The following is a 14,633-nucleotide window of genomic DNA, read 5'->3' as shown; positions in this document are numbered from 1 at the left end:
TCCAAGATGGCACGCACTCCCCTTCACGACCGAGAAGGACCCCATGCCCAGCACCATGTATGGGCTAAGGAGCCCTTCACTTCTGCGTAGCTGCCAGCTGGCCAGAGAATGATGCAACAACGTCACTGCTGGAAGTCAGGGGTACGTCACCAGAAGTGGCCGGGCCAGCGAGCAGACGTAGGGAATTTAAAACAGTAAACCCAGTCTTTGTTTTACACTCACCTTGTGTGGACGTCTCTTTATTTGGTAGCACTGCTGCAGCGGACGCTACAAATCGATAACTTCTTATTGCTGCAACCAAACAGGTCTGCAAGATACACCAAACTAAACAGAAAACATGACCAGAAATCCCAGAGATCATAAATTCAAAAGGATTGGTGAAATCTTGACTCTGTATTATTAACACCAAAGTCCCTAAATTTTTCAAGGCATTCGGACAAGTAACTGAGAAACATTACATTTTAGACACATGGTACGTCAGGATCATAAGGGTTGGAGCATTATTGTTCAAGAGACACAACTTTAAAAAAATAACATCTAACTTGATGAAGAATGTGATGCTACAACAGGAAAAACGGATGGAATCAGACACATTCTATGAGCATTGGGAAGCAAAGAAAAATAGATTGGTTTTTCATCCCTTCCTTAGCGACCCAATGACCCCGACAAGTCCTCCCCGACCTGCGACCGTAGTGGAGTCCAAACGATCATCAGATTCCACAATGGTCGCAAGTCGGGGTTTTGACCCAGTGCGAGGAGCCCTGAAGTCTTAGAGCCTATTTTTAAAATCAAATGATTTGACAAACGAGAACAGAGACACAGGACACGAAAGACCCAAAATGTGCGGATCGACTCAACGCTTCGGGGTCCATCGGCTGGGGGCAACCTTCTTAATTTCTGTGCGCATGCGCTTGCGCAAACGGTTCGCTTAGTTGCCCCGTCGGCACATCCAAATCAGCCGCACATGCGCGAAGTCACCACGCATGCGCCAACCAGACTTGCCAAGCTTCTGCCCCCGCCCCCTCCCTCTGCAAGTTACCTCGCGGCCTGCGGCCTCGCCCTGTCGGCGCCATCAGGCCTCGCACCGACGCCTCGGCTCCACTCAAACACCTGGCCGGTACCGGCCACTCCCAGGTGGGGCCCAACGGGCTGCTGGTTGCCCGTTTTCCCTGGACCGCGCGGCTGAGGATGATCCCGGCGCCGTCGCCAACTTCTTCTCTTTAGCGCCCGCGGAGACGCGATGGATCCCGAGCAGACGCGATGGATCCCGAGCAGACGACGACGCCGCCAACGTCCCGCCTCCCCACTGCACGAGCCAATCAGCCCGCGAAACTGCCCATCAATCCAACCCGACTTCAGCGTCCAATCAGATAGCAGCCCCTCCGAATCATCCCATTGGCTGGCGCAACTGAAGCAACCAATCAGTGAGCGAGCGAACACACAGGTGCACCCAATCAGCTTCGCAAGACAGAAAACAGGCAGTCGAAGGAGCAGGAGCCCCTTCAGCCCATCCATTTACAACTACCCCAACAACAATCAAAACCTTAGATTTCATAAGATCACTTTGTCCTGGCTCCAGGATTCCTCTGATCTGAAGAAATACAAGGGAGACTATTTATTCTCAATCTTTCCTTCAAATTAATTACTGCTTCCAATTTAACGTCTGTTACTTTTTTCAAAGTATCTGCATCTCAGTTCGATGCATCTGATCCCTCTACGAATGTGTATGACAGTAAACTCATCACATGTCCATGGATCCCAATTTTAAATGAACCTTCAACAGGGTAGAGAATTCCAAGGATATTACATTTTCATTAAAGACATTTCTTAAAGTCCAAGCAGCTGATCAGTTATTGGGAAATTGTGACACTTGGTGTTCAGCTCCTTTGCATTATCCTCTCTCGATCCGTGCTGCTGTGTCCCCTCATAATGTTGTAAGGCCATCTTCTTTTTTTCCAATGAGAAAGAGATCCATATTCAAACGTTCCTCCTATCACCCGGTTAAAACATCCCAGAAACAAATCTGATAATTTTTGTGCACTTCTCATTCTTCAGATAAGGAAACTGGACACATGACTCCCGATGTAAGATGAGCAAGACCATTCGATGTGAAATTGGAGTGTGCGCGCTACTGTGAAGGGTGGAAAGAAGGACACACACTCAAGAAATCAAAGTTAAAGACTCCTTTATTACACTGGCAGCTCTACTTCTATTCTCTCCCTGCTGCTGTCGACTGGAATTATGTCATATCAGCGCCGGCCTCCAATTAGTCAGTATTCCTGTCCTTGTTGATTACTGTTGTGCGGGTTGTCCCCTGGGTCGAAAGTTGTTGGTCCCTGTTGACTCTGCGTGGTCATCAGGTTCGTCAGTCATCTTGTGCACAGGGGGGATCCCAGTTAGCATGATCCCCCACCTCCCCAGAACCAGTGATTGGAGCGCTGTTCGCTGCTTTTGATCGCCTATATCTGCGTCATGGGGGCTGAGTGGAGACCAATTTGCTGGCTTGAGGTGGTCGATGGTTAAAGTCTCTTGCTTCGCAACAATATCCAGCACACTTACCGTGAAGTGTGGAATGAACGATACACACCCAAGAAGTCGAAGTCAAAGACTGGTTTGTTGAACTGGCAGCTCTGCTTATATACTCTCCCACTGCTGAGGACAGGTCTTTTGAGACGGCAGAGCCAGCCTCGGATTGGTGGGTGTTCCCACCAATGCTCATTGCTTCCCGCCGTGCAGGATGTCACCTGGGACGAAGGTTGTTGGTTCTCGTGGGATCTGCTCAGTCACTGCGTTCGTCAGCCATCTTGTGTACTGGTTTGCATCCCGGTTAGTGAGCCGCAACAACCATATATTGTGGAAGAATATGGAGCCCATATTTACAAAGGGTGGGTGTGAATATTTAAATGAAACTTTGACATTCCCTTTCTCCTTAAGGCCTCAGTTTATGAAAAGGAACATTAAAGTAATCGGCGCTCCTGTTTGGGGGGTCCCTTGTCCTCATTTTTCTTCTTTTTTCTTTTGGCACGGGGATAGAGGGGGGATGGGGTGGTTTATGGGGGGGGGGATTTCTTTATTCTTTCTTTTAACATGTATTTATATTTGATTTGTATTATTATTAATTGTGTGAATTCTTTGTGGATTTACAAATATTTTTTTTAAATGATCAGAAGACATTCCACTGGACCTAAAGAGGCCTAGAGCAACACTGGGGACACCCTCCTGCCGCCCACCCCCCCACCACCCCAAATATCAATGTGATCCACTACGATCATTGACAAAATCATCGAGGACCCCTTCACCCGGCCAACAGCATCATCCAGCTATTCCTGTTGGGAAAGAGATCCAGGAATTTTAGAGCCGGTACCACGAGGCCCAGGAACAGCTGCTTCCTCCAAACAGGGAGAACGTGGAACAATTGATGAGCTGCTCATACAAATACTCCTCCACTCTGCTATATATTCAACAATAGTGAGTTATTTTTCTGGACATGCTCCACATGTATTATTTGTCTGTTGTGTGAGGGCTTGGTTGTGTGTTTGCGTGTGTTTACCCCAAGAACTCTGTTTTATCAGGTCGTACTTGTGCTATCCAAGGGTAATAAATTTGAGGTTGTACTTTGGAGTGGGTGCAGAAGAGATTTCCTGGATCGGAGAAAGTATCTCATGAAGTAAAGTTGACTGAGTAGGGCTTTTCTCATCCCACTACCACCACCCACCCCCCACCACTCAGCGAAATTGACTTTATTCACAAATTATTTCCAAAGAGGAAGGCTGTTCCAAGTCTTTTCTCCTCCTCCTGTTGTATCCAGATATTCCCTTCACTACATATTGCTGCATACGTCTCTGTTTACCTTCATTGCCACCACTTTGATACCGTGTGGTTACAGCTCCCCTCTGCTGTTGGAGGAGTTCCCCTTGGTCTCAGCCTCTCAATGCCCGGTAATGAGAGGGTTATGATCCATCCCCATAGTGCCTTCGTTTTGGCTGTGCCAAGCCTCCATCCATCCCTCAGCATGTACTCCTGCAGCCTGGAATGTGCCAGTTGGCAGCGTTCCCTCCCCAACATCTCCGCTTGCTGAAAGACTGACAGGTTTAACGTAGAACACGAGAGCACAGTACAAGCATTTCGGCCCTCGATGTTGTACCGACCGATGTATTCCAACCAAAATAAAAATAACTAACCCCTTCCTCCCTCATAACCCTCCATTCTTCTTTCATCCATGTGACTCAGAGACTCTTAAATGCCCCGAAGGTTTCAGCCTTCACCACCACCCCAGTTCTTGGGCTCATCCTATGTCCCTGACCTGGTAGGCATACACTGTATCCCCTCCCCTTGTCACCCTCCTGCTGCCCCCACCCCGAGCCAGAGGTGAAGGTGGTTTCTCAGCCGAGGAGCATATCTGGGAGATGAACCTCAACTGCATCGAATTCAGGTTCCCGCAGATCAAAGCAGGTCCGTGGGCCAAGATGAGTGACCCGATGGTGAACTGGAGATCCAGGGGTGGTCTCCGTCCTCTGGGTCCATCCTCAATACTGTCCCCTGTCACCCACCAGGCCCATCCCCAAAGCCCCCATCTCCCACCAGGCCCATCCCCAAACCCCTCCCCTGCTGAGATCGTCCCCAAAACCCTGTTCACCCCCGATCCTGTCAATAAAGTCCCTATCCCCCACCAGTCCCGTCCCCAAAGCCTCTGTCCCCCACTGGGCCTGTCCCCAATGCTCCACCCATTGCTTGGACTGTCCCCAGAGCTCCTGTCTCCCACCAAGACCTTAAACAAGCCACTGTCCCTCAACATGCCCAGCCCGTCCCCGCACCCCCACCCCAATTGATCTGCAACCAAAGGCCCATCGCCATCAGGTCTGTCCTCCCACCAGACCGGTTCCCTCACTGGGACCCTCTCCAATCGATCACCCATCACAACTACCCCACCCCAGTTCTTGAACCTCCCCCTTCCCCACCCACAGGCCTTGGAATCAGAGCTGCTCCTGGGACACCCAGACAGTGGAGATGTGGGGAGGGCAGTGATCTATCTCCTTCCTGGTGGCAGCATTCCATACCTTCACCAAATTGGGGAATCCCCTGACCCTTGGCACTGGGTCAATTGACCCATCTGAGCCAGGCCTCTCTCTCCCCCCACCCTGGAGAATGTGGCCCAATTCAGTTGGCTGCTACAGTACACACTGCCCTTCAACTCTTGTCCCAGGACTCCTGCTCCCACTTGTCCTTCAATGAGCTGTGTGACTACAGCCAGGAGCTTCCCCCTCCTCATTACCCTTGGCCCTGTGGGTAAGTGGGTGGGACATGACGAGGGGGTTGTAGGTCATGGAATTGGGGTAAGAAAGTTTGGGTGAAACCTGGGAAAGAGAGCGGTGATCAGCCGGCTGTGATCATCCGGTAAAGATTGTGTCAGGCATTGAAGACGGAGTCAATGCAGTCCCCTGCCGGGTCCATTCCCCACCGGGTCCATCTCCAAAACTCTCCACCAGGTCGATCCTCAATATTATCCCTCGCCGGGACCATCCACAATCACGTCTGCACTGGGTCCAACCCCAATACCGTCCCCTGCCGGATCTGTCCCAAATACCGTTCCCTGCCGGGTCCATCCCCAATCCTGTCCTCGCTGGGTCCATCCAAAATCCCGTCACCCGACAAGTCCATCCCCAATCCATTCCCCCACTGCATCCATCCCTAATCTCTTCCCCCACTGGGTCCAACCCCAATACCGTCCACCGCCGGATCAGTCCCCAATACCATCCCCCATTGGATCCGTTACCAATCGCATCACCACCGGGTCCAAACAAAATCCAATCTCCCTCTGAGTCCGTCCACAATACCATTCCCAACTCGGTCTGTCACTAATTCTTTTGTCCAACAGGTCCTCCCACAAACCCTATTCCCCACTTTTCCCTCCCCAAAGCCCCTGACCCCCGCCAGGTCCATTCCCAAAGCCATTGTCCTTCACTGGCTGGTCCCCAAAGCCCCCGCCTCCCCACAAGACTCATCCTGAAGCCCCAGCCCTCCCCTGGGCCTGTCCCAAAGGCCCATTCCCCATCATGTCTGTCCTCCCACTGAACCGATACTCTCACTTGGCCCATCTCAAATCGATCACGCATCAGAACTGCCTCACCCCAGTTCCTGCACCTCCCCTTCCCCCACCGACAGGCCTTAGAACCTGTGCTACTCCTAGGACCCCAAGACGGTGGAGATATGGAGAGGGCAGAGGTCCAATCTCCTTGCCAGTGGCAGCATCCCAGTCCTTCACCGAGCTGGGGAGTTCCCTAAACCTTTGCACTGGGACATCTGTCCCATCTGAGCGAGTCCTCTCTCTCTCCCCACACCCTGGAGACTGTGCCCCTGTACAGCTGGCTGCCACAGTACACACTGCTCTCCACCTCTTGCCTCAGGACTCCTGCTCTCACTTGTCCTTCGACAAGCTATGTGACTACAGCCTGGACCTGCCCCCACCTCGTTACACTTGGTCCTATGGGTAAATGGGTGGAACATGACAAGGGAGTTGTAGGTGGTGGAATTGGGGTGAAAAAGTTTGGGTGAGAGCCAGGAAAGAGAGTGATGATCATCCGGCCAATTAGAGGCATTGGGGACAGAGTCACTGGGGAGGGGTCAGAGCCTCAGGGAAACAAGGGCCCTGGATTTGGTAGCAATCACAGCTCATGGAAAGTAGGAGGAAGAATCCTGGGAATCATTGAGTGTGGCAAGGTTAGCGTCGCGGTTAGAACAACGCTGTTAAGGGGGCAGCAAGCCGGGTTCAAATTTGACACTGTCTCTGGGGAGTTCTACATTCTTCCTGTGTCTGCGTGCATTTCCACCAGTTGCTCCTGGTCCTTCCACCATTTAAAATGTACCAGGGGTTGTAGGTCATTGGTGTAATTGAGTGGTTGTGGCTCATAGGCTGAAAAGGCCTGTTTCCGGGCTGCATGTGTCAATCTAAAATCACCATCTAAAATGATAGTCCAGCCTGTCATGAATTTTTTAAATATTCAATTCAAAAGACTGGTCCAGATAGACAACTCCGAAACAGTCCTTTTAGCCCATCTTTTCTGATGGCCAAGCTGCTTGCAAACAGTCCATATCCCTCTCAACCTTTTCATTCCACGGACCCATTCAACTCGCATTGCTTTGTCAATCTCACGGCCTGTGGGAATAAATTATTTCCCTGCCTGTCAGCCTGATTTTGTTCCTCCATATCTCCTTCCTGATGGTAGTGGGTCAAAGATGCTGTGTGCTGGATGTCTGCGGGTCTAATTACAGGCCCCATCCCTGGACAGTCAGAGGCCCCTTGTCTCAAAGTCCCATCCATGTGGCCTCTCACTCAGCAATCCCTCGTCGGAACACAACTACCCCCTCCTTACCTACCTCTACCAGCCCTTAGTATCCTCATGACAGTTCCAGGCACCTGTTATGTCGACCCTTGATGACCTGCGCCAGCTCTAATTTGGACCCTGCCTCACCTAAACCATTGGAATAACCAGCGCCTTCTACCCTCGAGAGCCCGAGGGAATCCGTACCCTCAGCAGTGTCCTGCTGGTGCACAATCGAATGCCCTCCATCCCCTTCCACGGGTTCCCTGCTGTTATCAGGCTCCTGTATGGACCCCACCCTGGCAAAACTAAGAAGAAACCTGTAAAGGAACTTTATCTTTTTTTGGTATAACTGTAATTATTGCATTGGAACAAGACTTGGGTAATCGAAAAGTGTCATAAATTTGTTGTAAAACATCCTTATATATAGGAAATATATCAGCATAAAAAGATTTATAAAACTCTATAGAAAACCCATCTTCACCAGGTGCCTTTCCATTTGGCATATCTCTTATGGCCGTTTCTATTTCCTTTTCTGTAAAGGATTTATCTAACTCCTGTCTGTCTTCTTGATTCAATTGTGGCAATTTAATATTTTTCAAAAAAGAATCTATAGCATCCTCAGTTACATCTTTACATTCTGAAGTACATAATTTTTAATAAAAATTATAAAATTCCTCATTAATTTCCTTTTGACTAAAATTAATACCCGATTTCTTTCTAATTACTGGTATAATTCTACATAATTGTTCCTTTTTTAACTGCCATGACAGAACTTTATAAGATTTCTCACCCCATTCATAAAATTTATGTTTAGTTCGGTTCATTAAACATTTAAACCGATAAGTTTGTAATTCATTATATTTAAATTTTAAATTAGTTAACTGATTCTTTTGCGTTTCAGTAGCATTTTTTTTGAAATTCTTTTTCAGTAACAGTTATCTTTTTCTCTAAATCTTCAATCTCTTTAATTCTCTCTTTCTTTACTTTAGAAGCATAACTAATAATTTGACCTCGTAAAAAAGCTTTCATTGCATCCAATAAAACAAATTGACTAGAAACAGAATTAGTATTATTACTAATAAAAACCTCAATTTGTTGTTTTAAATAACTAATAAATTCCGTTTTTTGCAGTAACATAGTATTGAATCTCCATCTTGGAGCTCTCTGAACATCCTGTCAACTCTGATATTCTAATAATAATAATGAATGGTCCGAAACCAGTCTTGCCTTATAATCCACAGATGTAACCCTATCCTGCAAATGTGCTGAAATTAAAAAATAATCAATTCTAGAAATCATTCTGTTTTCAAAAGAGAGGATACAAATAACCTCCCAAGGATGTTGGGAAACATAGAGACTAATGCAAGGGAGGAACTGAAAGAAATCAGTATCTCTAAGGACATGGTCTTGAGAAATTTATGGGATTGAACGCAGATAAATCCCAAGGGCCTGAAAATCTACATCCTAGGGTACTTAAGGAAGTGGCCATTCAGATAGCAGATGCTTTAAGAATTATTTTCCAGAACTCAATAGACTCAGGATCAGTGCCCATGGATTGGAGGGTAGCTAATGTTACCCCACTATTTAAAAAGGGGGGTAGAGAAAAAGCAGGGAATTATAGGCCGTAGAGCCTTACTTCAGTAGTGAGCAAAATTATGGAATCCATTATTAAGGAGGTAATAGCGGAGCATATGACTAGCAGAGAAGGGATCGGACAGAGTCAACATGGATTTACAAAAGGTAAATTGTGTTTGACAAATCTATTGGAATTCTTTGAGATGGTGACAGGTAAAATAGATGGGGGAGAGCCAGTGGATGTGGTGTACCTGGACTTCCAAAAGGCCTTCAATAAGGTCCCGCATAAACGACTGGCTTCCAAAATCAAGGCTCATGGGATTGGGGGCAAAGTATTGATGTGGATTGAGAACTGGCTGGCAGGTAGAAGACAGAGAGTTGGGATAAATGGCTTGTTTTCTGAGTGGCAGGCGGTGACCAGTGGGGTGCCACAGGGATCTGTACTGGGACCCCAGCTGTTCACAATTTACATTAATGATCTGGATGAGGGGATTGGTTTTAATATCTCCAGATTTGCAGATGACACTAAGCTAGGAGGGGTTGTGTGCACGGAAGAGTGGGTCAGGAGGCTCCAGTGTGATTTGGATAAATTGAGGGACTGGGCAGATACATGGCAAATGCACTATAATGTGGATAAATGTGAGGTTATCCACTTTGGTAATACAAACCGGAGGACAGATTACTATTTGAATGGCAATAGATTAAGAGATGGGGAAGTGCAGAGAGACCTAGGGGTACTTGAACACCAGTCTCTGAAGGCGAGCATGCAGGTACAGCAGGCGGTTAAAAAGGCAAATGGTATGTGGCCTTCATATAAAGAGGGTTTGAGTACAGGAACAAGGATACCTTACTGCAGCTGTACAGGGCCTTGGTGATACCCCACCTGGAGTAATGTGTGCAGTTTTGGTCACCTTATCTAAGGAAGGATGTTCTTGCAATGGAGGGAGTGCAGAGGCGATTCACCAGGCTGATACCTGGAATGGCAGGAATGACTTATGAGGAAAGATTGAGCAAATTGAGATTGTACTCGCTGGAGTTTAGAAGATTGAGAGGGGATCTCATAGAGACATATAAAATTCTGGCAGGACTGGACAGAATGGATGCAGATGGGATGTTTCCAAGGATGGGAAAATCCAGAACCCGGGGCCATGGTTTGAGGATAATAGGCAAACCATTTAGGACCGAGATGAGGAGGAATTTCTTTACCCAGATGGTGGTGAATCTGTGGAATTCATTGCCACAGAGGGCAGTAGAGGCAGGTTCATTAAATATATTTAAGAGGGAATTAAATATATTTCTTCAGTATAAGGGTATTAAAGGTTACGGAGAGAAAGCGGGGACGGGGTACAGAACTTTAAGATCAGCCATGATCTCGTTGAATGGCGGAGCAGGCTCGAAGGGTCGAATGACCTACTCCTGCTCCTATCTTCTATGTTTCTATCCCCATTATACCTACACCTCACTGTGATCCTGTATATACATCACTGTTAAACCTTTTAACTGCTCTGAACCCAGTGTCACAGTTTCTGACCCAGTCTACCGTACATCACCATTAAACGTTCTCCACACTGTGAACACAGTATAACTGAATATGCAACAGTGTGACGTGAATCATCGTTAAACTTCTTCCCCACTGTGAACCTGTTGTCACAGTATCTGCCACAGTTTATTGTACATCACTCTTAAACCTTCTCACTACTGTGAACTCGGTGTCACAGTACCTGCCTCTGTCTACTGTATATCACTGTTAAACTTTCTCCCCACTGTGTAACTGGTGTCACAGTATCTGGCTCAGTCTACCGTACATCACCGTTGATCTATCTCTCAACTGTTAATCCAGTGACACTGTATTTGCCATATTATATCGTACATCACCATTAAACCTTTTCCCCATTGTTGACTTGATGCCACAGCATCTGCTGTCGTTTATTGTACATCACTGTTAACCTTTCTCATTGCTGTGAACCCAGTGTTACAGTATCTGCCACAGTATATCGTACATCACTGATGAACCTTGTTCCTTCAATATTTCCGAATAAAAATAAGGTCAGATTCTGCGGAAAAATATCTCCTATAACTTGTTCCATTAATATTGTAATTCTCCCCAAAAAGATCTTGCATTAGGACAAAGATAAGTTGAATGCAAGAAAGTTGCAACATCTTCACCACACCTAAAACATTGATCTGATAATTCTGATTTTATTCTATTCAATTTCACTGGTGAAAGAAGTAACTGTGGAAAAAAAAATAGTTGTGAATTCCTTCCTCACTGCTGCAGTGTGGAATTCTGGTCAATAGTTCCAGACTGCTGAGTTGAAGTGAATTAATGCAACTCCCCTGGATCATGTGATCTCTATTGGAAATCAGCTTCCTGAGGAGCTTTTCAAATCCAATAGCCTGAATCACCTGACTCGAGGTGCAGCTTTCAGATAAAATCCTTGCTGACATCTGCTGACATGACTGATGTAAAAACAATTATACTGAACTAATTTATGTCTTGCATTGAGATCCTTATATGGATGTCCCCATATTTGCCAATCAATTAAATTATTCAGATCCATTTCCCACCTTTGTCTCAACTTATGAACTCCTCATTTAAAAGTTCCTACTTGTAATAAAGATGACATCATCAAATATTTTTTTTTAACAATTCCTCTTATAAAGAATTTCTATTTCAGTACAACATGGTTGGTCCTAACTTATCCTTCAAATATGCTCTAAGTTGGAAATAGCAAAAAAACTTGCGATGAGTATACGATATTTATTTCTCAGTTGCTCAAATGACATTAATTGACCCCTTTTATAACAATCTTCAACATTTATAATTCCCTTACGAAACCCGCTATCCAGAAATTGATGATCCTTTGAAAAAGAAATGAGGATTTTGAATCAAAGCAATTCTGGGTGATGTACATCCACTTACACCAATTACATCATTTATTTTATTCCATATATTAATCAAATGTTTCAACAATTGTGTATTTTTATCACCAACCATTAATTTTGATTCCCAGTTGTACATAAATTCTTCTGCTTTTCCCTCTCCTATTTTATTTGATTCTATTTTAACCCTTTCAAATAAAGAAGCAAGAAATCTCATTTGAGCTGCTCCATAACAATTTTTAAAATGAGGAAGCTGCAGTCCTCTCAATGCAGAATTTCCATTGGGTTATTTGTAACATGGGATTCAATCGGAAATGGGTTCATGTGACATAAAACCACGATGCAGACTGTTTTCTAAGAATGGAATGCAAGAGGAGGGTTGTCTAGGTCTCCAGCAGGATATAGATCACAAGATATAGGAGCAGAAGTAGGCCCGTTGAGTCTGTTCCACCATTCTTCCACTCAGCCCCACTGCCCAGCTCTCTCCCCGTTACCCTTAATTCTTTGACATATCAAATACCTGTTAATCTCTGCCTTAAATACATCCAATGACCTCACATGGGTTTCACGACCCATTGACAAAATCAATTTTTCCACATTTATTTTAAATTGACACCCTTTTATCCAGAAATTATGCTCTCCTGTCCTAGAATCCCCTACCAATGGAAATATCTTTGCCATATGTACTCTGTCCAGGCCTTCCAGCATTTTAAATGCCTCTGAGGTCCCCCTTATCCTTCTGTACTCCAACTAGTACAGTCAAAGACATGTACGGTTACATGATATTATGTCTTGTTGATATTTACCACTCGGGAAGGTTCTTGTTGGTTTTCAGATAGAGGTTTGTTGTTCAGGGAAGAATTAATGTTTTTGTGATTCAACGTACCAGCATCTGAAGTCTGTTATCTCTTCAGAAAAGCTTGATAGCTTTAGCATGGAGCAGAGCTGAGCCACGACTTTGCAGGTATTTAAGGGAGTGTGTGGGCAGGGTTTGTTCTGGACCAACAATCTCACCAAATGACTCTGCTTGAAATCAAGATTCAAACCATTTTGAGGAATATAACAGGAATTGTTCAACAAGAGCCTGGTGTTCCCTGAGGAGTTTTCTTTCAATAGTGGAAATGATTTTTTTTTTAAAGCCTGTTAATATTCCTGATACAGATCTTTGTATTTAACTTTCAGGTTGCTATCTGTTGTTAACTTGGAGGCCTTTAATGGGGTGACTGGGTGGAATTTTTGCTTTAACCAAGCAGTTCTCTTGCAATTTTCCAGCTGTTGGATGCAATTCAGTTGCTTGCAAGTTTAGCAAGTGGGATTTTGATGTGAAATTGCAACTCACAGCGTCATTTTTGTGTTTGAAAATGCCAATGTGAAAATTTTAACTTTGGTCTCCTTGGTTTGCTTAAGTTTACAGAGGAGACGTTGGGTCAAGCTGAGAAGACAGAGTTGGATGCCCATTTGGCGAATCGGGTGGGCAAAGCATTAAGCACAAAACGAGGGGCTGAAAAAATAATGAAGCAGACTGAAGTGCCGTTGAACCAAACCCAGGTAAAGAATTTCATTTTGTGCAGTCTACTTAAGAGACCAAACGATTTGGGCTTTTAGTGGTGACCTATTTAAATGAACAAAATCTGATTAGAATTGAAATTTATGGAATGTTTGGAAGTTAATGTTTATAATTACGATAAATGAACAAATCAATGAGCCTGGTGTAACAGTATCTGCCTCTCTCTACTGTACATCACCGTTAAACCTTCTCCCCAATATGAACCTGATGTCAAAGTATCTGACACTGTTAATCGTACATCAATGTTAAACCTTCTCACGAATGTGAATCCTGTCTCAAAGTTTCTGCCTCAGTCTATCGTACATCACTGTTAAACTTTCTCCCCCCTGTGAACCTGGTGTAATAGAATCTGCCTCAGTCTACCGTCCATCACCGTTAAACCTTCTCCCCACTGTGAACCTGGTGTCACGGTATATATCTGAATTTACAGTATATCACCGTTAAACCTTCTCCCCCCTGTGAACCTGGTGTAATAGAATCTGCCTCAGTCTACCGTCCATCACCGTTAAACCTTCTCCCCACTGTGAACCTGGTGTCACGGTATATATCTCAATTTACAGTATATCACCATTAAACATTCTCCCCGTAAACCTGGTGTCACAGTATCTGCCTCAGTCTACCGTACATCACCGTTAAACCTTCTCACTATTGTGAACTTGGTGTCACAGTATTGATCTCAGTCTATCGTACATCACTGATAAACCTCTTCCCCACTGTGCACCCGGTGTCACGGTATCCATCTCAATTTACCGTACATCACTGTTAAACATTCTCCCCAATGTGAACATGATGTCACAGTATCTGACACAGTTTTAAGTCAATCACTGTTAAACCTTCTTACTCCTGTGGAATCCATCTCACATTTTCTGCCTCAGTCTACTGTTCATAAACATTAAACCTTTTCCTCCTGTGAACCTGGTGTTAAAGTATCTCCCTCAGTTTAATGTACATGACCATTAAGCCTTCTTACTGCCCTGAACTCAGTGTCACAGTATATGCCAAAGTCTACTGTACTTTACCGTTAAAACATCTCCCCACTCTGAACCTGGTGTCGCAGTATCTCACACAGTTTATCGTACATGACTGTTGAACCTTGTTAATGTTGTGAACCCATTGTCTCATTATCTCTTATCAGTCTACCATACATCATCGTTAAACCTTTACACATCTGTGAATGGGTGTCACTGTATCTGACACAGTTTATCGTAGATTACTGTTAAACCTTTTCACTGCTGTGAACCCAGCGTCACAGTAACTGTCTCAGTCTACCGTACATCATCGTTGAA

General features: G+C 45.3%; 1 long non-coding RNA gene across 1 annotated transcript; it reads left to right on the top strand.

Moving 5' to 3' along the window:
- The first annotated feature begins 1,687 nt into the window (after window positions 1–1,687).
- Window positions 1,688–13,270, top strand: LOC138745304 (uncharacterized). Its single transcript, XR_011346153.1, has 3 exons — window positions 1,688–2,885; window positions 3,168–3,468; window positions 13,188–13,270. It is a non-coding gene; the product is annotated as an uncharacterized lncRNA (long non-coding RNA).
- The last annotated feature ends 1,363 nt before the right edge of the window (window positions 13,271–14,633 follow it).

The sequence above is a fragment of the Narcine bancroftii genome, chromosome 11 (assembly GCF_036971445.1).
Source record: "Narcine bancroftii isolate sNarBan1 chromosome 11, sNarBan1.hap1, whole genome shotgun sequence".
NCBI lineage: Eukaryota > Metazoa > Chordata > Chondrichthyes > Torpediniformes > Narcinidae > Narcine > Narcine bancroftii.
Note: the sequence above shows the minus strand (reverse complement) of the source record. Positions and strands in the feature narration are given on the sequence as shown.